Source organism: Nannospalax galili, unplaced genomic scaffold (genome assembly GCF_000622305.1).
Source record: "Nannospalax galili isolate Female #2095 unplaced genomic scaffold, S.galili_v1.0 scaffold578, whole genome shotgun sequence".
Taxonomy (NCBI): domain Eukaryota; kingdom Metazoa; phylum Chordata; class Mammalia; order Rodentia; family Spalacidae; genus Nannospalax; species Nannospalax galili.
Window position 1 is genome coordinate 618,613 of NW_008342282.1, and position 23,338 is coordinate 641,950.

At 36.1% G+C, this 23,338-nt stretch overlaps 1 protein-coding gene across 1 annotated transcript in view; it reads left to right on the top strand.

Annotated features, from left to right (window-relative positions):
• Fbxl17 (F-box and leucine rich repeat protein 17) overlaps positions 1 to 23,338 on the top strand; it is a 479,631-nt gene that overhangs the window by 230,000 nt on the left and 226,293 nt on the right.

A 23,338-nucleotide genomic window follows, 5' to 3' on the forward strand; every position in this document is an offset into this window, starting at 1 on the left:
AAGGGTGTCTCAGTGTCTCTGGGAGAGTTCTTTATTAATTGTCTTTCCCCTGAGAATATTTCAGAAGTCTCTTCCCCCCTTGTTCATGTTTCTCATTTACTTTATTTGATTGGCTTTTGTATTTACCCCCATTTGTATTTCCTTCTGTCCTGGATACACTGTACCCAAATTTTAAGAAACCAGAAATATCTCAACATGATTTTTTAATTCCATGCAACAATAATTGAATTTGTATATCTATAGATGTAAACTTTAGTCCTCTTAAAGCTGTGTTGTCAATAGCAGATAGTCTTATCCTTCTTAGCCAAGACTGATGGGCTCTGAGATCTCTTTCCGTTTGCAGAATCTGGAAACTTTCCCAGGCAGGAGTATTTTATTTATGTGAAGGACACTCTTCATATGTCTTTCTTTGCGATCTCTGTCTGCATCTTCTCTTGTTCAGTGTCTGACAACAGGTTCATGTCACAGTGTTAATGTGAGCCACATAGTGGATTCTCTGCAAACACTGCCCTCAAGGGCAATGTTTAAGTGAAGACCTATTTGACAAATACTCCTTGAGAGTTTATCACGTGATCAGAGTTTGTTAATCATTGGAAATAGTGATGCATAGAGCATGATCCCAGAGTCTAGCAGAGAAAACCAGCATGCACACTATTATACACTGAGAGATTGCAAAAATGAGGAAGGCTTTTGAAGGCTCAGAATCCTTTAGAATGTTTGCTGTTTGCAGAATTTAGCATATAATTGAATTTTATAAACAGTAACACTCAATAAATACTATGTAGAAAGTATTCAGTAATTTGTAGGCATATTCTGCTCAGAAATGCTAATATATTTTTACTTCTCAAGAAAAGATAGCTTAAATAAATATATACTAAGAATGTGATGATACATGCTTTAAGATGATTAATATGTACTGTATGAAATACACAAAAATTCAGTAAAAATTTACAGAAAGCAAAAAGAAAGTCTGTTTTTGCATATACTATGCATGAATATATTTATTGAAGAGTTCCAAACAACTAACTATAACATAGAGATCTATGTTATGTAGTATTGTTGTTGAAAAATGCCTATTTAATCAAACCTTAAAAAAATCACACCCTCCCCTTTCCCTGGTTTCCTTTTCTTCCTTTCCTTTTTTTCTTTTGCTTATTCCTGTTCATGTTTTGAAAAGCAGTGTCTGCAGATAGTTATTCATATGTATGAATTCACTGGTTCATTCTAGTGCGAAATAGGTCATTCTGGAACAGTGAGAAATGTGATTGCTGAATTTCAAGCAGGTTTTGCTGCTCAGCTGGATCTGAGGCAAAAGAAAAGGGGTCAGGACAGCACTTGTTGAAGATTTCTCATTGCCATTGTCCAAGTGAGACTCAGTGCTGGTGACTGTGGAATCTTCTCTGTGTTCAGGTGGGAGGGAAAGGCTCATGTGCTAAGTTTAATAACTGCTGGGACATTTTACTAACCATTCATGTATAAAAGGAAGCATAACATTTTATCCCAATTAAGATGTTAGAGGATTTTCTCCTTAAATGAGTAAGCATAGTCAACAGTGGTACTGTGAAATATTTTTAGCTCAAATCTGTTTTTTTTACTGGAATAATATTTGGTAAAAGGCTAAAACACCAATTCAGGATTGACAAGTGATAATTCTCAAAAAATAATAATAATAATAAATTCTTTTACAAGGAACAATAGTTTGAAAAAATTCCATATTATTCAGCTTATATTTTTTGCAAGGACAGAGACTATATTTGAATATTTCTGAGAGGAATGTCATTACAATATTATATTTTTTTAAAATATTTTTTAAAACTTTTTTAGAAGAAGCATTTCATTACAGTTTTAACATGCTCAATAACAGTTTCCAGAGCAAAAGATACATCTCATTCAAAAGTGGCTATAAAATTTCTAGGTTCACTGTTGAACATAATAACCAAATACTTAGAAGAAGCATTTCATTACAACATCATTGACATATTCGGTAACAATTTCCAGAGCTAAGATGCATGTCTTTCAAAATTGGCAGTAAAATTTTAGGTTTACAGTTGAACTAATACAGTTATACAATATTGTACTCAGTATAAACCCTATAAGACATAAAATTAACTGAGGTTTTAACCTTTAAAAAAGATCTCTATTATGTCGAGTTGTTGGCTAGGATAGATAAAGGCTCTTCCAGACAGTAACCCAACATACTACTGGAAAAATGAACAGCAGACCCCAATTCTATCCAAAGGAATACTGACAATGGATTGCCGTAGATGAGGAACAGCTGACCCTCCTGGAACAGGGACCTCTGGCTGACTAGATTTACCAGAAGGGCAGACAGGGGGAATGGATGAGGGTGCTGACAACACAGTGGACAGTGACAGGGATGGCAGAGTATGGAGCCTCTAGTGGGAGAGGAAGGCTGTCTATCTGACGAGTTTGTATTCATGCTCAGATGCCGAGGAGCTCAGAAGGTGGGAGAATGTGACCAGTGATAGTCATGCATATAGAGATTAGAAATGCATGTGAAAACATCTCAATGTCAATTGCCTTGGAATGAATTCTTCTGTATGAAAATTTAAAAAAGATCTCCATTTCATTATTAAAATACACAGTTTCATACAGAAAAATTCATTTTCAATTCAATTGACAATAAGATGTTTGCACATGCATTTCTAATCTCTATATATCTGGTTATTACTAGTCACAGTCGGTTATTTTCTGAGATCCTTGGCATCTGAGCATGGATATAAAGTCATCAGGTAGATTTCAATGGTAATGTTTGTTCAGCTTTTGAAAATTGAAAATAATTAATCCTTATTAAAATACACAGTTTCTTACAGAAAAATTCATTTTCAATGCAATTGACATTAAGATGTTTGCACGTGCATTTCTAATCTCTATATATCTGATTATTACTGGTGACATCTTTTTTAAAGGTTAAAACCTCAGTTAATTTTATGTCTTACAGGGTTTATACTGAGTACAATATTGTATAACTGTAATAATTCAACTGTAAACCTAAAAATTTATAGCCAATTTTGAAAAAGATGCATCTTAGCTCAGAAAATTGTTATTGAATATGTCAATGCTGTTGTAATGAAATGCTTCTTCTAAGTTTGTGGTTATTAAATAAATAACTGGAAAAAAGAAATAAAATAGTGCTACATATAAAAAAGTATTTAATCCTGTGCCTTCCTATCCTGTGTAGAAATGAACATTCTAATAAGAAACCACTTTTAAGCAGTAAACTATTTGTAAACTTTAAAGTGCCCATTAATTAAAATCTAATTCTCTCAATCAAGTGGTTATGAATACATGCATTCATAGGTTTCTTTTTTAGTAACAGCTCTAATGAGCTATAATCATTTTCATTAATACCTACTTGAGAAATTTCACAAGTTCTATATTTGGAAATACTCTATTTCAGTCTGTTTTCAATTATTAATATAAAATTTTCTACATTATAAAACAAATAGCCCATATTACTGAAGAATTTATTTTAACTTGTACTCAACGAAAGGATCAGTTAAGAGATTAACTCAAAAGTATGCTTCAGGTTCTGCCTGGGTGTTCTTGAATCAGGTGAGTTTTTGCATATGAATTTCAAAGCGTGTGAGTGAACATGAGCTGATAGAGGAGGATCAAGGCTCTGCTTCTGGCCAGGGAGCCAGTATTAGTCAGGGGCTCCCTCTAGGAGCTGGTGAGAACCACAGCCACACCTTCATGCCCGTGAACTATGATGCTTTATTGCTTCATTGCCTGTAACCTAGAAGAAAATAAAGGCATTAAACTCTCACAAAAAAGACTTCTGCAAAGCTTTTACTGTAAAGACAAAAAATTCTTTTTTTCTCTGCTTTCAATAGAGTGGGTGGATTCTTTCTCTAACTCTGACCATTATCACTCATACAGGTCTAATGATCAAATATTAGAATAGTGATTCTGATAAAAGTAGTATTATTATCAAAGGCATTGTGAAATATTTTAATCAGGCATTATTCTTGTATTGACATGCTTTGTTTTAATTAAGTATACACAAAGAATTAGAATTAATTTTACTATAATAGCACTACATGTATGAGAATTTTGAAAGTGTGGTACCTAGCTAGAATTCTACTCCACGGGGGAAATGTCTTTTCTTACCTATCCATTGCTAGACTTAAGGCTGAGGACCCTATAACAAAAGTTTCCTTATAATAGATAGATAACAAGAGGAAAGCATGCAAATGTATTCAAGTATAAGTTTTATGGAGCACAGGAGCCTTTATAAGACATCACGAAAAAAGAAAACCTGTATGTGTTTTTATATCATGTTTGATGAAAAAGTGGAGTTCTGTGGAAAAGGCAGTGGGATCAATGACCATCAATGGGGATCTTGGAAAAGCTTATGTGCTCTAATCTTCTTGATGTCTGTGTGTCTTCAGAGATAAAGATGCGCCTTTTCTCTGGGCATAGGAAGAGTTCTTTTACCATGAGTTATGTCATCTTCAGGGGAATGTCAGAACAATCTTCCTAGGTTATATGATATACTTTAGAGAAGAGTGTGGTAAGTAAAATGAGAGACTTTACTACTTTTGCTGTTTTCTCAGATATCAAGGCCTCATATTTGGTAGAAGTATGTTCTGAACCCCATAAATTCTTTCTAGTGCTTTTAAAAAATATTTTATTTATTTTTTTATGTGTATGAGTGTATTGCCTGCATGTATGTGAGTGCACCCATGTCATGCAGTGCCGTGGAGGTCAGAAGAGGGCTTCGGATTCCCCTGGAACTGGAGGTAAGGACGGTTTGTAGCTGCCATGTGGGTGCTGGGAATTGAACCCGGATATTCTGCAAGAGCAGTCAGTGCTCTTAACTGCTCAGCCATCTCTCCAGCTTTATTTTATGTGTGTGAGTGTTATGCCTGCATGTAGGTAAGTGCACCTCCTTCATTTATTTATTTACTTATTTATTATGTTATGTGTGTGAGTGTTTTGCATGCTTGTAAAAAAGTGCACCCATGCGTACAATGCTTGTGGAGGTCAGAAGAGGGCATCAGGTCCTCTGTTAACAGGAATTAGGCTGCCTTCTGGGTGCTGGGAATTAAACCCAGGTCTTCTGCAAGAATAGTCAGCACTCCTAACCACTGAACCATCTCTCTTGCCCTTGTGCTTCATTTTTAAACCCTGCTGCTTGCCACCCATTTCTCCTTTTTACTCTCCCAAAAGTGTGTCTTTGAGCTTGCAAAGGAACCAGATATAGTGATGGTGCTTTCCCATAATTTGCCTGGCTTTAGTTAAAGACACAGACCCAGGATGTCTAAAGAGGTATATGCTTAGTGCTGAAAAATGAAAGGATTGATAAAGCTTTCCTATTATAATAGGAAAGCTAAAGAAATATTTTCAACTTTTAATAGCATTTACTTATGCCATTATTTAACATGTGGATCTATCCTGATGTGATTATCCTATCTTGATGTGATAGTAATGGCTTCATTAATTCATGAAGCCATCTGTTACTCTTCATTCTAGATGCTCACACTTAAGTGAATAAAAATAACTTTGGTTCAAAGAACTTAGAGTGCTTCATAGTTTTCTAAGCAGTTTCATTGATGACCATCTGATTTTTCATTCAGTAATATTTTCTGATCTTATTCTTATCATTGGAGGAAGAGCAATGAACAAATCAGAGTCCCAGCCTTTGTGGAATGCAGTCTAGTACAATGGTTGTAAATTAATGAATGAGAACATTTATTTAGTGCTAAGAAAAAACAGATTGCATGGATATGAGGCATATGGTGTGCGACTAAGGGTTAATCAATTAGTCTTCTATAATATTATGAAGCTGTCCCTCATGGAGAAGCTGGCACTGGATAAACTCAAGGAGTGAGCCCATGTGAATAACCGAGGAAACGGCCAGAAGAAAGTCCTTGGAATGGGACCTCATTGGTGAGAAACAAAGGAAGACAGAACAGTCAGAGCAGAGTTGGCGAAGAAAAGGAGAGGCAGGAGATGAGGTTGGGTCCTGGCCAGCAGGCAGTTTGTTTTGAGCCTCATAGGTCATATGGGAAAGTGTGGATTTTATTCTGGCTATGATAGGAAGCCATTGCAAGACTTTGAATGGGAGCATAGCATGATCTCATGTATAACTCATTTGAATCATTTAGGATGACACTCAGCTAGTAGTGCAGTTAGGAAGTATTCACAATTGAATGAGAGGTGGTGGCGGTATGGGCTTGAGAGAGGAGTAGAGATTATGGGAAGTGGTTGAACTCAGAATGTTTGAGATCGTGGCCAACAGCATTGCTCCTCAATGAGATGTGGGAACTAAAGAGAGAAGTCAGATGTCCTGCCTCTCTTGGTTCTCACCTTATCTTGGAGATGCTGCTCAATACAGCGGGTAAGGAGTGGAGGTTTTGAGGTGCTAAGAACTTTCCTAAAGCTTATTCTGTTTCAGAACCCAGATTTTTTAATATGTTTTAATTTTCTGGACCATTTCTTTTTTTCTACTTTCCTTATATTCAGAAAAAGGTGACAAGGCAATGTTCTTATACATCAGAATTCTGAATATAAAGAGGACTTACTATTTTATCACTATACCTACTTTAGAAAATTTTATTGTGGATTTTGGTTTGAAAGCATGCACTTAAATTTCTAGACCAATTTCTTTAAAACTGTTTCCTCTCTTTTGCTCCATGTAACCTTTCCTAAGTAGGACAGCAGTGAATGATTGACAGTCACGTGTCGCTTTAGTAGGAAAAAGGACTACCTAAAGAAGAGCTCTTATAAACCAGAGACAGAATAGAAAAGGACAGAAACCTGAGAATTAAAAAAATTCCTGTTGTCTTGTGGATTTTCTCTGATGCATGTTGTTCTGTTCATGGCGATGCACTCAGCACTCCTTGGCATTGTCCAGGGGGCAGAAGATGAGTTGCATGGTTTTAGTGCAGTGGGCAAAGTGGGAAGTGCAGACAGCAGTTCACTCTCTTGCCTTGCTCTCTTGTCAGTCTGGATGCCTAGCTGAGTTAAGGCTGACCCTAGTCTGAGTTAATGCTACACTTTCAATTTTGCTCTGGTATATAGTACCAGAGTTGTTAGTTAAAGCGTAAGAGAAAGGAACGCTAAACTTAGAGTTCTTTGAGTTCTGCCTTAGCTCACTCTGCTTGAATGACCTTGAGTAAATCTAGCACTTCATTTTTGTGAACCAGTTTCTCACATTTATTTTTATTTTTTGAGAAATTCATACGTGAGCACCATATTTACATCAATCTACCCCCCCCTTTCCTCTTAAACTCCTCCTGTATTCCTCCCACCACTTGCTTTCATTTTCTTATCCCCATCTTTATTATTTTTAGGCATATATATAAAATATATGTTATATATGTATATATATATTGCACTGAGTCCATTTTAGTGGTGCTTGTGTGTACATGTGTTTAGGGCTGATCACTTAGGATTGAATAACCTATCGGGGAGCTCTTCCCTGGAGAAAACTAGTTTTCCGTCCCTCAGCAGCCACTGACTGCCTGTAGCTCTTCATCTTGAGGTGTAGTCGTATGAAATTTCCCCCATCCATATTAAGGTGTCAACTAGTTTTGATAGCACATCAATTCCTCACTTAATGGTGATCCGTTAAAATAGTATAAAATATATTAAAGACTCAAACTCTACTTTGTCCTTTTCTGTCTCTGTCCTTTTGTTACTCAAGCTCATTTTTGAGTAAGTAAAGATAGCAAATAATTTTGCTCTAATGGCTTTTTCTACCAGAATGTAGCTTTAAGTGTCCTTTCTGCCTTTGTAACTGTTAGTCAACATGAGTAGTTGTATCAGCAGAAAAGAATTGACAGATGAGCTTGTGTCCTGTTCTATTCCTTTTTGAAATAGTTTTAAAATTTGCCTAAGAAATGAAGCAGAGAATCTACATATGCAGATAATTAAGGGTTGAACATAGCTTTTTATTTTCTACCATTTAAAATCTTTCCCCACATTTTTCCTGCTTATACTTAGAACTTGGATATGTATCCAAGGAAAGCAGTGTTTTCTCCATTGCCTGCTTTGTAGTGAAAGGCAACTCTGCGAACATATGCAAGGTCTAATGTCATAATAACAACATAATGTCAAAGCCTTTGCCAGTTCACAACAGCCAGACTTTCCCACTGCAGCTTTGCCTGATTCATATTTTGAAGCCGAATTGGCATGATCATAGCCTTTGAGAAGCACCAGCAGCAATCTTTCCACCTGTTTTGCTCTTTCTGTCTCGTCCTGTCACTATCTAGTTTTTAGTGTCCATTCCAGTCTACTCCATCAAACAAGACAGATTTCTCTTTATTCATGAGAATCCTTTTTATTTACTGTTACTTCTCAGACAGAGAGAGCGAGCGAGTGAGTATAAACCAACACATTTTGGGTGGAAAAAAAACCCAATAGAACTCTGTGAAAATGGTAGTTCTTTCTACACAAAATTCCCTTTGTGTCCCTCTGGTTATTGTTGAAATGACTTTTAAAATAGGGAATTAATCTGGACTAGAGACTTTTACCTAACCTTGAAAAAAAAAAAAAAAAAAGCTACTGCTTATAATAGAAACAAGCTCACTGAGCCATGTGCGCCTCTTGTGACCTGGGCATTTGACCTTAATCTCTCAGGAATACTCCTTGCCTTTCACCCAGGATAGTATAAGATAATGTATGGATGTGTGTGTATGCATACTTTACATATCAAAGCACTGAAAGCAATGTGCATTTCTCATTGGAAAGGATGGAATTGAGTTTATATGATATTCTAGGCCTGGGGATCAAAGGGCAAGATTCTCTGATAAGATGAAGGTGGGTCCTGACTCCTACTTCCTCATTTCATGCTGGAAATGCTGTTTCAATAAAAGAATGAGTGAAGCCCTGGCTGGGAACACAGTTCCAGAGACTTCTGAAGGAACAAGTCCTTGGCAGTTCTGGTTGCTCTTGGCCTTAAAAAGAATGTTAAGAGTCAGGCTGTTTTTTTTTATTAAGGCGTAACCATAATGTGGCTTAGAAATGCTGTTAGAGATGCTGCAGCATATGCTCAAATACATTATTCACAGAAGCAGGAGCATCCTATGTGTACTGTACACTTGCTCTGTTGTAGGTCTACAGATTCTGATAGACTGCTCTCTGAACTTTACTGCTCACATCTGCTTTTTTTGTTGTAGTTGTTTTTCTTCAACTGTTCATGTGTGTTCGACTTTTCTTCTAACAAAAATAAGCTTCTTGGAAGGCAGAGACTGCATCTTAAGCTCTTAAGCTTTTTCCATCCGTATCAGTGATACACAAAGGCCAGTTATGTAGGAGACACTCAATAAGCATTGCACATTTAATTGGACATTTTGAGCCTGTAGCTTAGATTGATGTTCTACAATTTCGGAAGTCTTAGAAGATTGATTAATTTATTTTAAATGCAGGTCATGTTTCTAATGAAAGTGACATTGAGCAGTACAGTTACATGTAAATTAATATTTGGGGTGGAGGCAAAGGATCAAATTGATGAAGGAAATAGAAGGCCCTTCCTAGGCACAATGTCTAACACAGTTTGCTTTGTGAAAAGAAGGAAAGGCTATCAGCTAACAAGAAATAAAAGGAGAAAAATCAACAACAACGTCAAACAAACCATAAAAGTAACTTTGTCAGAGACTGAGAGAAAGGTTGAATGAATGAAACTTTTTGAGAAGTAAAGTACGTATAGCCAATACAAAAATGGTAGAAGAACCCTGTTATTCTTTTAACTATAATAAAAGTCACACTGGCTTCCAAAATACCTCTTCCATCAAAGAAAAAGAGAGATAAGCTTTGTGGTAAATGAAAGAGAATGATCTTTTTTGTCCTGTAGCAACTGAAACAAAATTTTGCTGCAAGAGTATGTAAGACTGTGCAGTACAACACATGGCATGACATAAAAGCTAAGGATTAATGTTCTCAACAAATTTGTTTACTTTCATTTCTCATTAACATTATGACCAATGCCCTGTTGTATTTCTTCTTAAATTACAACAGTAGTGTTTTATAATGAAGATTTACTTGATGGAGCCATAGAATCCGCTTATCAAAAGATCATTTGAACAACAGCAACAAATGTATTGTTTTTGGAACAGAGGAAGTGGCCTGGCTTTGTGCATTTCTAGTTGAATGATGTTTGAATTTTGAAGTTTTTTGCCACTGAAAAGTGGAATGGCTGAAGCTTAAAACTATATACTGCAGGAAGTTGCCTGAAGTTTTAGAAATTGAGCTACTGAATACAGGTTGCTTTTTGCATAGTTGTGTGAAGCTGATGAAATGGTCTCTTTTGCTCTGATTGCTTTCCAAATTCTACCCAAGTGAATTCAGAGCTGATGGTTTTATGCAGAGCAAGGACAGATTAACTGGCTCACATAAAATAAAACCTTAAGAGACAGAAACATGAAGTCGTTATACTGCTTCGCAAGATGCTATACACATTTCCAAAGTACTCAGTAATTCTGAAGGCAAATGTCTTTCCCCCCCTCTGACTGCCTTCACTGGGTGTTTATAACAGACTCTACCCCCACCTATTAGTCAATGTTACATCTTTTATTTTGTCTCTCAACTACCCTGCTCTACAATCTTTAGAACAGTAAATGTCAATTGCAGAAAAAAAAAAATCAAAGGAAAATTGCTTTGTCATAAGATTATTCTCTTATAAAGGGTGTTACTTGCATATTATGCCTTGAATTCTTCAGACAGGTAAACTTCAGTGACACAGAAAAGAATTATTCCTGTGTTTTTTTTTCTTGAAATATATTTTCATAAAGATTTTAATCTTCTGGTTTTTGGTTGTTGGTAGGGTACACCAAGACACAGTGGGCAGTGGTGAACTTAAATAAGAGCAAAAACATTCACAGGGCAAAACTTTTTACAGAGTTGTGGCCTGGAGCCCTTTCATCCACAGAGTCTATAGAGCTGAAATGGGAAGATGCCCCACCTTCCACCATTTGCAGTTCAAATTCAAAGCAACAATGTAGGCATTATTCTCTTTTTATAGATATGGAATCTGTAGCTCAGAAAGATTGAAATAACTTGCCTAAGGTCCTAGTGAGTGATGAAATCAAGCTTAGATTCCAGTCTGCCTGATTGCAAAGCTGTTTCTTTACCACATTCTTGATTTTGTCTCCTCTATTCTAAAAACAGGAGACATAGAGCTATTTTTAGTCAAATGAAATTAAAACTTGTAATAACTTATTTTCCTAATACGAAACTGAAAAGCAATTTGGGACTGTAAAGTTTAGCATTTGAAAATAGTGTATGCCACTTCAGAGATTGGTGTCTGGGGACTGGGATGTCTGATACTGTCTACAGCTTCCATATTCTGACTCCCTGAACCTTACTCTTCAGAAACAAAAATGCTTTTGTTTGTAATAGCCACCCCTCAAACAAAAATAAGCAAGTAAAACAGCTCTATTTAATCCTGTTCTTTGAGGAAGAATACAAGCTGCCCACATAGATTCAGCTCATCCCACTGGAGCCCCACGTACTTGTATTGTGTTGTATCCTACACTGAGGGTTACAGCCCTGGAGTCTAGCTTCCCCTGGAACCCACAAGCCCATTCACATAGATATCTGTCAAATGTGCCACTTTCCCAAGGACTGCAAGCTTCTGTGATGTCTATTTTGCACTTTTTGCAAAGTATGTCTTTAGCATTTCTCTCAGCCTAAGTGACATAAATTGTGCAGTTCAGTTCTGTATTTTTAGTAGTGTTGATGATTTTTGTTAGTTAAAATAAAAGTCACAGATTAGTGTAGATGGTAATTAAAAGTTGGGAGTTTTTATCTAGCACCGCCCCCCCCCCCAGCTCATGCACTATTGAGAAGCCTGCAAAAGATTCCATGGAAAATTATTATCACAAAGTATAGTTTTAAAAGACTAATTATAAACATTTTCTCCCCTTTTTATATTGGTTAATATTGAAATACAGCAAAGAGGTAACTCAGTTTAGTTCAAAAGCCATTTTCTAAATGAGAGGAATTAGCTGGGAACCGTTACATTAATCGTCTCTGCCAGCAGCTGGATTCTGCATACAAAACACTTGTTCATGTTTTCCTTGACCTCCTTTGATTGGGCCCAGCTCTAACTTTGTACTGAATGGGTTCAGTCTGGTCTTTGGCAAGCATCAGAGAGCAATGAATAGTGGAACATCCAAAGACTTAAATGCCCTGGCTCAGGCCCTGTGTCAGTATGCTGAGCTAACCATGGCATTGTTCAAAAAGAAGGCCCTGTGTCCCTTTGGAAATAAAATCTGGCTCATGGACAGAGGTCTAGTACATGCATTGAAATTCTGTCTTCCTGCTATGGCATTCCATTCATAATTAGACTTTTAAAGCAAAGTTTTGAAGAGGGTTTTGAATGCCTCTCATCTGAGTATGCCCAGAAACAAGTAGCTGATGTAAAAATGGCATAGCCCTACATTTTTATTTGGTAGCTCTCCGAAATTCACATCAAAGACTCGAAGAACAAACTCTTGAAACTGGAGAGCAGTGTCGACATTCAGTATGTTTCTCTCCTCAGAATGACTTCCCTCTGAAAGCTGTGGTAACCACAGATTTTTGCTGTGACGCTTCTGATGTTCTGATTTTTTATGTTTACAGCTCCATCTGTATTTGTAGTGAAAGGTCTAAATTTGTCTCAGTACATCTTGATTCCAAGAGTGAATTGATCTTCTTATGAGCAGTCCCCCCTTGAATGCAAAGGAAGGAAACATTAAGTTCGCAAAACTGTTTAAAACTATGGCATTATAGCTTGCCTTTCTTTTCTAATTTTCACTTTTAAGAACAAAATGAAAATTTCATAATTAAAGCCTGTCAGAAAGAACCTGGAGATTCAAGGCATATTTCGACAATAGAAACTTCTTTCTGTTAATATGTAAATTATTAAGAGCCTCCTAAGCACCCTTCTAAAACATGTTTAAATTCTATGTTAATAAAACCAGAGTTCTGACAGGGTATAAATAGTTAAACAGAACCATGAAAAACCTTCATCATGGAGATCGTTATAATCCTCAATCTTTTAAAGATACATGCTGCAGTACAAGCATACTGAAATAATTGTTGATATTTGCTTAAAAATTGTTTGGTAGAGGGAGAAGCAGTTCAACATATAAATGAAATTAGACATAATTTAATTGGTGACCCTAATAATGCATACAAGAAACTTTATAGAATTTTCTCTACTATTTAGAAGTTCAATTCTTTTTTGGATAGGAAGTTTAAAAGTATTTTCTGGATGGTTCAGAATCACAGATACAATAGTTGAAATATTTTCCTGCTAAAGAAAATCCAAAAATCTAAAATACTTGAAAAATTATAAAATATGCTATGCAAGTAAGGTTACAGTTGTAAATGATCAGTTATTACAAGATTTCATGTAGAATACTTACTATAAATATGGATTAAAAAGTAATGCTATCTATAGTTTGATACCCAAAATGCTTAGGCCATTAAGATAACTGTACTAACTCTCTCAAATAGATTATTTACAGATGAACAGTCCTGAAAACAGTATATTGATAGGTATACTAGTAAACCCATATCAGATGTTTACCTAGTCTGTTAAATGATCAAGAAAGTGGTTGAGTTCTTATGCTTAGGATATCAAATCATTGTAGGCATGGGAAATATTTGATTAATTTTATATCAAAGAGTGAAAGATAGGAACATTAAAAACTTGTCACCCATAAATATACCAACCTGGAATATTAACTACTTTCAGTTAAAAGAACCTGAAAATTGCAGGTGCAAAAACTTCTAACTTTCCTTCTGTTTCCTATAGAAGAGATGAAATTCACATGTAAAATGTGTCCTTTCTCTGCTAGAAGGGAAATATTACTCTCATGAAGGATGGGAAATTGAGGCCAAGGGAAATCTGTTTAATGTTGTCAGATCAGGGCCAGCAAGATGGCCCAGCAGATAAAGGTTCCTGCCACCAAGCCTTATAACCTGACTTGGCTCCACTAGACCCACATGGTAGAGGAAGACCTCCACATGTACACTGTGGCATGCATACGCACACACATACCACATACCTGCACAAAAAATAAAATGTAAAAATTAGCTTACTCTATAATTTATAGATTTTTATAGATATGAAAACATCTGTAATATATAATAATCCATATTAAATTTCTAGTCTTTTCTGAATATAATCATTACATATTTATTAAAGTTCTACTACAGTCACTGTGTTTTCAACTATCTGTTTATACATGTGTCCATTTGTTCATTTAATAATCATTTAATGTTTACTATGAGTTTGCTTTAAAAAATATTTTATTTTTTATTTCACATGTATGGGTGTATTGCCTGCATGTATGTAAGTGCACTCATGTCATGCAATATCTACAGAGGTCAGAGAGGGCATCAGATCCCCTGGAACTGGAGTTACTGACGATTGTTAGCTGCCATGTGGTGCTGGGATTCAAACCTGGGTCTTCTACAAGAGCAGTCAGTGCCCTTAACTGCTAAGCCATCTCTCTAACTCCTATGAGTTGGCTTTAAGAGAACTTGTGGTGAATAGTCATGTGAGTTTCCTGTCTCATTCCAGGTATTACAGAAAGATAAGAATTCTCTTAACAGTATAGAATGTCATCTAAAGAACTGTGTTAGCGTGGTATACTAGAAAGAGATGTTAGGTGGTCAGGGACACTTCTCTGAATATACAGCCTTTAAGCTGAAATCTAATATCTACAAAGAGCTTGTCATGAAAAGATGAATTCCTTTGAACTTTTGGTAATAACTGCAATCTTAAAGATATGTCTAACTTTCACAGAGGTAGAATTTTATTCATATCCTCCAACTACATTCATACATATACACACACACACATTGATTCTATAGGACTGACTAAATATTCTCTAGAAATACTTTTTAATCCACATTATTCTTTCCTTCATCAACACACTGTAACCTGGCTCACTGGTTCCTACAGTATGAGCTTAACTTCTTGTGCGAAAATAGAAGCACAGTGCTAACGTTTGGTTCTCTTGGCCTTTCAGCCTTTATTGTGGGGCCTGCCTTCCCTAGCTCAGAATTTCATACTATCCTCTGGTTGCTCAGATAGCCACTTCCTGATTTTTTTCTTGCCAAAATGATGAGCCATCCAAATATATGTGTTGCCTATACTCTCCATTCTCAACATAAGAAAAGCTTATCTTAATCTCAGTCTGCTTAATTCCTGTTCTTTTGGAGGTTACCCTTGGATAATTTTGATATGATGCCTAATCATGCTCTCCCCTGTCTTCTGCTCCACTCCTTTTTCTGTCATCTTTTTTTCACTTCAGGGTACCATAAGCACATTTTCTAGTGGTCTTTTGATGACAATTCCCTTTTGTTTAATGTGATTTTTTGAACAGGCACCAAAGATACTCTGGAGAAAAATGGGCCATGTAACACTAATATCTTCCTATGCGTGTGACTGGCTAAGTTAAGAACTACTGCAGCATATTTTTGAAAAACCATTGTATTTTCCTACTTCCACAGGACCAGTGTTATTGATAATGAGTTAGTAATGTTCTCTTACTGAGCTGAAAAATCATTTTGCTTGTACCTCCTGTGTACACTCTTCATGCCTAAATGAATTGATGCTTGCATGCATACATAAAGGATAACTAACATTTATGAATGGAATCAAGTGGAATGTTTTATGTTTCGGTGATTGTTCATGGTTTTTTTTTTTTTCTTCTTTTTCTTCCTTACTATATAGAATTGCAAGTGAGCATAAGTTTTAAAACAGGAAGTCTATATCAAGGACTATAACTAGATTGATAGATGGTAATCATGCTGTTTAGACAGGTTTAGAAGTATTTCGGCTCCTTAGAATTCCAAAAAAAATTTTTGTTTTGGTCTTTTGAGACAGGGTCGCCTTGTAGCCCCAGCTATCCTGGAACTCACTATGTAGATCTGGCTGGCCTTGAACTCACAGAGATCCGCCTGCCTCTGCCTCTCTAGTGCTGGGATTAAAGGCATGCACCACCATGCCTGGCAGAATTCAAAATTTATAAAAAACAATTTTGTCTTTATTTTTAGAGATCATATTTTGGCAAGGAGACTGTGTCCATGTGTGGCACTGATTTTACCCGTCTTGGAAATTGATTTATCAGTTTTCCTTGTTGCTAAAAAGACAGTATCCTTTGTAAAATTCCCTGGTTCTTTCAAGCAACCGAATCCATGTCATTTTGTTTGGCATCTGATTGAATAGGTGAAACTCCATGTACAGTCCCATTTAGTCTCACATCAGCTCCATCGTGAATGAAATGTGGTAGATTTGCCATTCTCTGCTTTGCTCTGAGAAGAACGGGGCTGACTGTACAAAGTGGGTTCCTAACCCCTTATATGTTCCTAAGACTTGTTGAAATAACAGAAAAATTATTTCAGTTACCAGAAAATTATTAAGACAAGTGCTAGATACTATTCAGTTTTTTAATTAACTATAGTTCTTTCATGTAACTGAGATACACAGGTAACTGGAGAGGGGTCTGCTGTCTGTCAATAGTTAACTAAAATAATTTATAAAATTTTATGTAGCTTGAATTTCCTCCCACATAATGGGTCTATATACCATTGTTTTCTTTTCCTAACAATGTAGAAAAGGTTAAATACATCATGTATTAGGGCAAAAATCTTGTGATACTCTGAGTTCTGGCTTCAGATTTTTTTTTTTTTTTTTAATATTCAGATTGCTGCTTTTACATTCTTACAGTGTTTTCCAGAGTTATTTTGAAGCCTTCAAAAGTAGGGTTCTGGTAAACACATTGAAAATACTTAGTATGTGAAGAACACATGCCCCACTCAGTGTAAACATGTGACATGCTATGGTTTTTGTTTGTTTGTTCCAAATTTTGAAACAGATCTCATTTTATGCCTCTGCTATCCTAGAACTTTGGGTGCTCCTCCCCCCTTCAGCTTCCTGACTGCTGGGATTACAGGAGTGAGCTGCCACATCTGGCTCATTTATGATTGTTATGATTTTCAAATGAATGTTGTAAATAACATTTGCCTTTTTTTTTTTTTTTTTGACTAAGTCTAAACCTTCTTTGAACCTGTGATCCTCATACCTTCACCTCTCAAATGCTGGGATTACAGCATATATCAAAATGTACTTTTCAGTAGTAGTCACATATTAAACAGGAAAGCTAACTATATCACATCACGTTTGCCCAGAGAAGCACAAGTTTTTGTCTTTCCTCATTGTGATGACTGCTAGAATGGCTTCCTTACTAGTTTTGAAATGTTCTGATAAAGTACAGAGCACCTGGTATGACAAGGCCAATGTCAAGCTGAAATCTTACAGGTTACTCACTTCCCTTTTCCATCCTTGTTTCTCTCAATTTTGATATAAAACTTAAAATTTTAGGCTTAAATTCATTTTCATTTTTGCTTCATCCTGGTAAGTTTCCTAAGTACAGTAAATCTTTTTAACAGTCCCTAGGAATAGTTTGGAGAGTAACATTTTCAGATCAGATGTGAACGAACTTTGCAGATTCTCAAAGTAATATATTTTCATTTGCAAAATACCTTTCTCCATAAAATGGTAAGGTTAGCACTTTGGCAGCTTCGTGTTATTAAGTGCAGACCTATTTTTACATAAAAGAGGATCTTCTAAATTATTGTTCTTGTGAATTAGCAGAATAGAGTTCAGAGATAGTGTCTGTATTTATTAAGCAATCGAAGAGAGGTGAAATATGGTAGAAATTTCCTGTTTTGTTTTTCTTCAAATAGTGTTTATTGGTTACTCAGTGTTAAGTATTTGTCTAAATGACATTTCTATTAAGGAACCTTGTCATGTCATAGTTTCCCCTCCATTCATTAGACACCTGACAAGTATCTGGACGTAAGATGTGTAGAGATGCATAATTGATTTTATCGTTTTAATCAGAAAGATAATTTTGTATCTTTGTTTGCATAGATTGCTTTTCCCTGGTGATCTGCCTTTGTTTCTTGATTAACTGGCCACAGCAAGCATAATTTGTACAAAACTATGAGTAAAGAACGCATATACCTCTAAGTGCATAGATGTATCTTTAGAGAACATATTATGAATATGTATAGATTTTGATTTTTAAACCATAGATTTTTATTTTTTTATGGTGGTGGTCTGGAACAGCAAGTGATTCAGGAACTGCAAAGGGGAATATGTCATCTGAAATTAAGGATTAGTGTTGGAGCATCCTCCTGAATCTGTTCTTTTCAAAGTAGTTAGTGGCTTTAAAAAAATCTATATTTGCACATTATCAGACATTTACATTATATCTTGAAATAGAGTTAATATCAGAATAAAACATTGACACCCCACTGAGTGTCAATATATTTTGAGTCTTTATTGTATTGTACTTACCTTTAGATCCACCCACTTAACTCTTGAGCTGTTCATATAATTCTTACAAATATAAATGCTGTAAAACGAGTAAATCAAAAAGTGTTAAAAATTGTCACTGCAGGATTATGAACCAGAATGGGTAGGAAAGAGAATTCTTTTAAGACTAAACAGTGTCTGATCTAATTTTTTTTCACTGGCGACCCTTAGGGAATCTGTGGCAGGATAAATGGCCTTTCAGCTTTTCACTATGAGTTCCTTACTAAAAATTCAAAAAAAATCTTCTTTAGTAACCATTTTACTGCCCCATATCAGTGGATTTGACTTCTTCACAAAGTTACTTTAGTAAATAGCTGAGGAACAGTTGGGGAGGAGGGATTCGTGACAAGTCTTCCTATAGAACTCAAGGGGGCAGCAGTGCCAGTGGAAAATAACTGCTTATTGAATTTTATTTTTAAAAAGTAGGTTCAGATTTTTAATGAGAACATTTTTATGAGTTGATTATGAAATCCTGAATAATTAGAATATTTATCAATTTTGTTAATAAATTATGAAAATTCAATTTTAGTTCACTTTGCAAGAATGCTTAGACTTATATATGGCACATTTATGAAAAAGGTGAGGTTAAGTAAAAAGATCTGTGTATGACTGTTAAAATTGTAATCATTAATATTTATTTGTCTAACTATATGTTTGGAATTAGGAAATTAAGGAGACAATACTATAGTCAGTGTATTAATTCATATTTCTTTCTTATTTGAAAGCAAATAACAGCTAAATTATTAAAAGCTATGTCATATATCCTAACAGTATGTACAAATCCAATGTCATTCCTTGCCTTTTGGAAATACTCATCCCTCCGGCAGATAATTGGGAAGATATCTTTGTGTTCTCTTTTTGTGAGAGGCATTTAATGAGACCTGGAAATGATTCTTGGCAGTAGAAAGAAAACTCCAGATTTTTAAAAATTTCACAGTTATGTAAATATAGACTCACCATCTAATTCTGCAAACTACTGTTACTGTCATGATAAGGATCATTAGAAAAAGTTTCCGATATGGACTGGTTCACATCTATCAAGGAGATTTGTAGAGTTTGTCTGACCTTTTATCACAACAAAGACACATAGTAGTTTTTCACCAAAAATTTAATGTTAGGTTCAAGTAAGTTTTAGTATGTCAAGTAAAACGTAGAACTAAAAAAAGACAGTTTGTCTCTGCCCGGTAGATGATAGAACAGTTTCAAAGCCAGCCTCACAATGTGACTAGAGGAAGGAGTTGCATTTTCTAGACAGAGGTGTGTGACCTTTTAATTAATAACACCAAAAAATTGTAGATTATTTTTAACTGTTACTAAAATACATATTTTATTTTGCTATCTACATATTTAAATCTTCAATGTAATGTAAAGAGAGCATATTCCAAATTCATAAGAATTCTTCCATATACCCCAACTTAACAGAAATGCATTTAATCAAAATGCATGTGTAGGGCGTTCTTTCTCTTCTGTTTGCAGCAGATGATTTCCTGAACCCTGCTGTACCAAAATGTTTTAGCAAAGCAAATGGCATACATGTTTTGTGGCTAAGGTATGGTGTAAGGCATAAGATTGATCCCTGTCCTCAAGAAGCATATTTAACAACGTGTTAGAGAATAAAGTTTACATGAAAGAAATAGCAGAGAAGCAGTTAACCACAAGCAGCGTGAAGTAGAGTTTCCAAGTACATTAAGGGAAGAGTTAAAACAAAGCAGACATCCCATTCCAGGCATATTGCATACAAAATAACAGCATAGAAAACAGAAATTTGCTTTCTTTTAATAGCTGTAATTTTGCATTCAGGTTCAGATGTACATAACATTCACCCAAGAATTCATTCAAGAAAGAGGCCATTTAAATGAGCAGCAAATTTACAATTTACTGGGCTATGGCAAACACTCAATAAATGTTAATTACTGTTGTTACTGTTACTCATTTTATATTATGTGCTTAGATTGCACTTGAAATACGGGCCTCAGCTTTCTGAAGTTCTCCCCCCACCCCCCTCCTTCTATATTTTGTTCTGGTTATACATGTGTGGAAAAATCTTGCTTTGCAATAGATAGTTGTAGGTGGTAAGGCTTCCTGATTTAACAACTTTCTTTTCTAATGTCACATTGTGACAATTTTCAATGAAATCCAGATAGCCAGCTTTTAAGTATACCTCATAATAGGAAAAAAAAAAACAAAAACAAAAAATCAGCAACAAAAAGCTTCTTCAGTTATTTTAGCATGCACAGGTCAATATATATGTGGTGTTTTAATATTGAATAGCCTACAGAGTGCAAACAGATCTTTGAAAACTCCTTAGAATACCCCCATGCAATAAAACATTGAAAGGTGTGCACTTAAGAACCTGTGGTGTGTCATGATTGGTAGGAGTCAGCAGACTCCAGTTCCGAGCCAAACCAGAACGGCCACCTCTTCTTGTATAGCCAGGACCAAAACTGGTTTATACATTTTCAAAAGTTATGGTTTTGCTTTTTGTTGTTGTTGTTGTTTGTTGAGACAGGATCTTACTATGTCACTCTGATTGACTTGAAACTCACTATGTAGACCAGGCTGGCATCAATCTCACAGAGATCTGCCTGCCTTTGCCCAAAGGCCTGTGCCACCGTGCTACATTTTAAAAAGTTAAAATGAATTATTTTTAGGCTCATTTATAATTTTTTCAATGTATGTTTTTCCACTGAATTTTTGTGGATTTCGTATAATAAATTTTAATCATATTTAGGCCTCCGCTATCTGAACCCCATACCCGCCCATAGGATTTCATGCATTCTATCATATGTGTTAAGGCCTATCGAGTCAAATTTATGTGCCCAGATGTCTTTGAGTGTGAATTCATCCACTCGAACCTATTCAGTCTATCTAGGATCATTCCCTTAAAGAAGATCAGCTCTCCCTCATGCAGCAGTGATCAGCTGCCAATAGTTCCTTGGCTAAGTTTGGGGCCTCCTGCCCATTTCCCCAGTTCTATGCTTGCTTTTAGCTGATTGAGTTTGCATGGGTCTTGTGCATGCTGTCCCCATTCCTGTAAGTTCATATGAGCAAGGTCCCAGGAGACTGTAAGATTCTGTTTCCTTATGCCTACCCACCGCCCCTGGTTCTTACAGTCTTTCCACCTCCTCTTCCACAATGGTCCCTGAATCCTGGGCAGGTGAGGTTTAATATAGGAGTACTAAATAGGGACCACAATATGCAAATTAATGAAATTCACATTTGATATTTCTAGGTAAAGTTTTATTGGAACACAGCCATTTTCATTCATCTACTTACTGTCTGTGGATGTTTTCGCACCACAGTGGCAAATAAGTGTAACTTATGGAGACCATAAAATCTACAAAGTCTATAAAGTATTTACTAATATACCCCTTACAGAAAATGTTTACTAGCCTTTGCTGAGAAATACTGTGGTTGAAAAGGAGAGGAGTCACTGAGTGTTGAAGCCAGGAATGCCTCCAGGAAGAGTTGGTCTTGATCCAGGCTGATTGGGTAGAAAGGTCAACCCAGTGAAAGAAAATATAAAGAAGAGGATTGGGGCAGGGTGTGTGAATGGCTCCAATTTGGTGGACAACAACCAAATTAAAACTTGTAAACACTATCTTTAAGATACTGTGTCAACCATGTATGAAGTAGTATATAAGAAATTACAAGTGTAAAGATGACCAAAACCAAACTAAGCAAAAGGAGAGGTCTTCAGTACTATTACTTTTAGAAGCCTAGAGTTTATGAAAAAAGGATATTTCTCAAACACAAGCAAATACAAAGTTGTACCAGAAAATCTTTTAATTGACTTAGGGAATCTGACCATATAATAGAGAGGTATTTTCAGATGTGAGGGCCATGGAAACCTTCCCTGGTTAGGTTTAGATTAAACAGAGGTTGAGGGCAAACTAGGAGTTACCTTGGGGATGGGATTAAGAGGGTATGAGCCCTGGATTCAGGGGGAATTGCAGATTCTAGGGACTGTGGTGCCAGAAAGAGCCCAGTGTGGGTTGAGACCATGCAAGGCAAAAGCCAGAACATGTGGGGCCTTCATAGCCACACTGTTTGTTTGTTTGTTTGTTTGTTTGTTTTTCTGTCTTCACCCCAAGAACAACAGTTTCCCTGCAGTGTTTTTAATAGTGGGGAGGGAGTGTGAATTATAGATAGGGGCCAGCCAAACAAATTAAGGGATTACTGTGGTTGAGAAGGAGAGAATGTTTTGGATGATGAGTACCAGTAGAGATAAAGTAGATGAATTTAAGGAATATTTTTAAGACCCAACAGGACTTGACAGGTTTGGATTAGAGACGATGGTAAAGGAGAAGGAAGTGTCACCTCAACTTTGTGGGTTTTGGGTTTTATAAGATGGGTAGCAGTACCACACTTAGCAGTAGGAAACTGCAGTTAGGCCTTTCAGAGAGCCACTCTTTCTTTGCATGTGAGATTTGCTGTTCCTTGAGGTATTCCTGTTCCATGAATGAGCTGTGTCGAAGTACATCATACAGAGCTGTGTACCAGTGCTGTGTATCCATAGTGTCTACATGGAGGTATTGCTTTAGAGTCAAGAGTAGGGCTGTGAGAATGGAGTTGCTTCTTGGGTGGGGCTGAGAAAAAGGCATGTCCTGTAATAACTCTGTAGAAGAGACTAAGCCTAGAAAGCAGACAGAGCAGAAGCAAAGAGTTCTCAGCAGTAAAAGTCAAAGGAAGAGCTGTGTCAAGGGAATAAGGGATATTTTGAAGAGACCCACAGGAAGGAGCCAGTGAGTATCACTGCTGGTTTTGTGATAGGAATGTCTTTGCTGACTAGAGCAAGAAATTTCTTGAAGAGCTAATGAGGATAGAAACCCTAAATTATTGCCTCATGGAAGTTATTTATACCTTTAACTGTGTTCAAGAAAACCTACATTTCCAAGCGTGATCATTTTATTGTTTAGTTGGTCACCAAGGTTACAATAGTAGTTAATTTTAAAATGAGGCTCATTTAAAAGAAAATTGCAACACAAC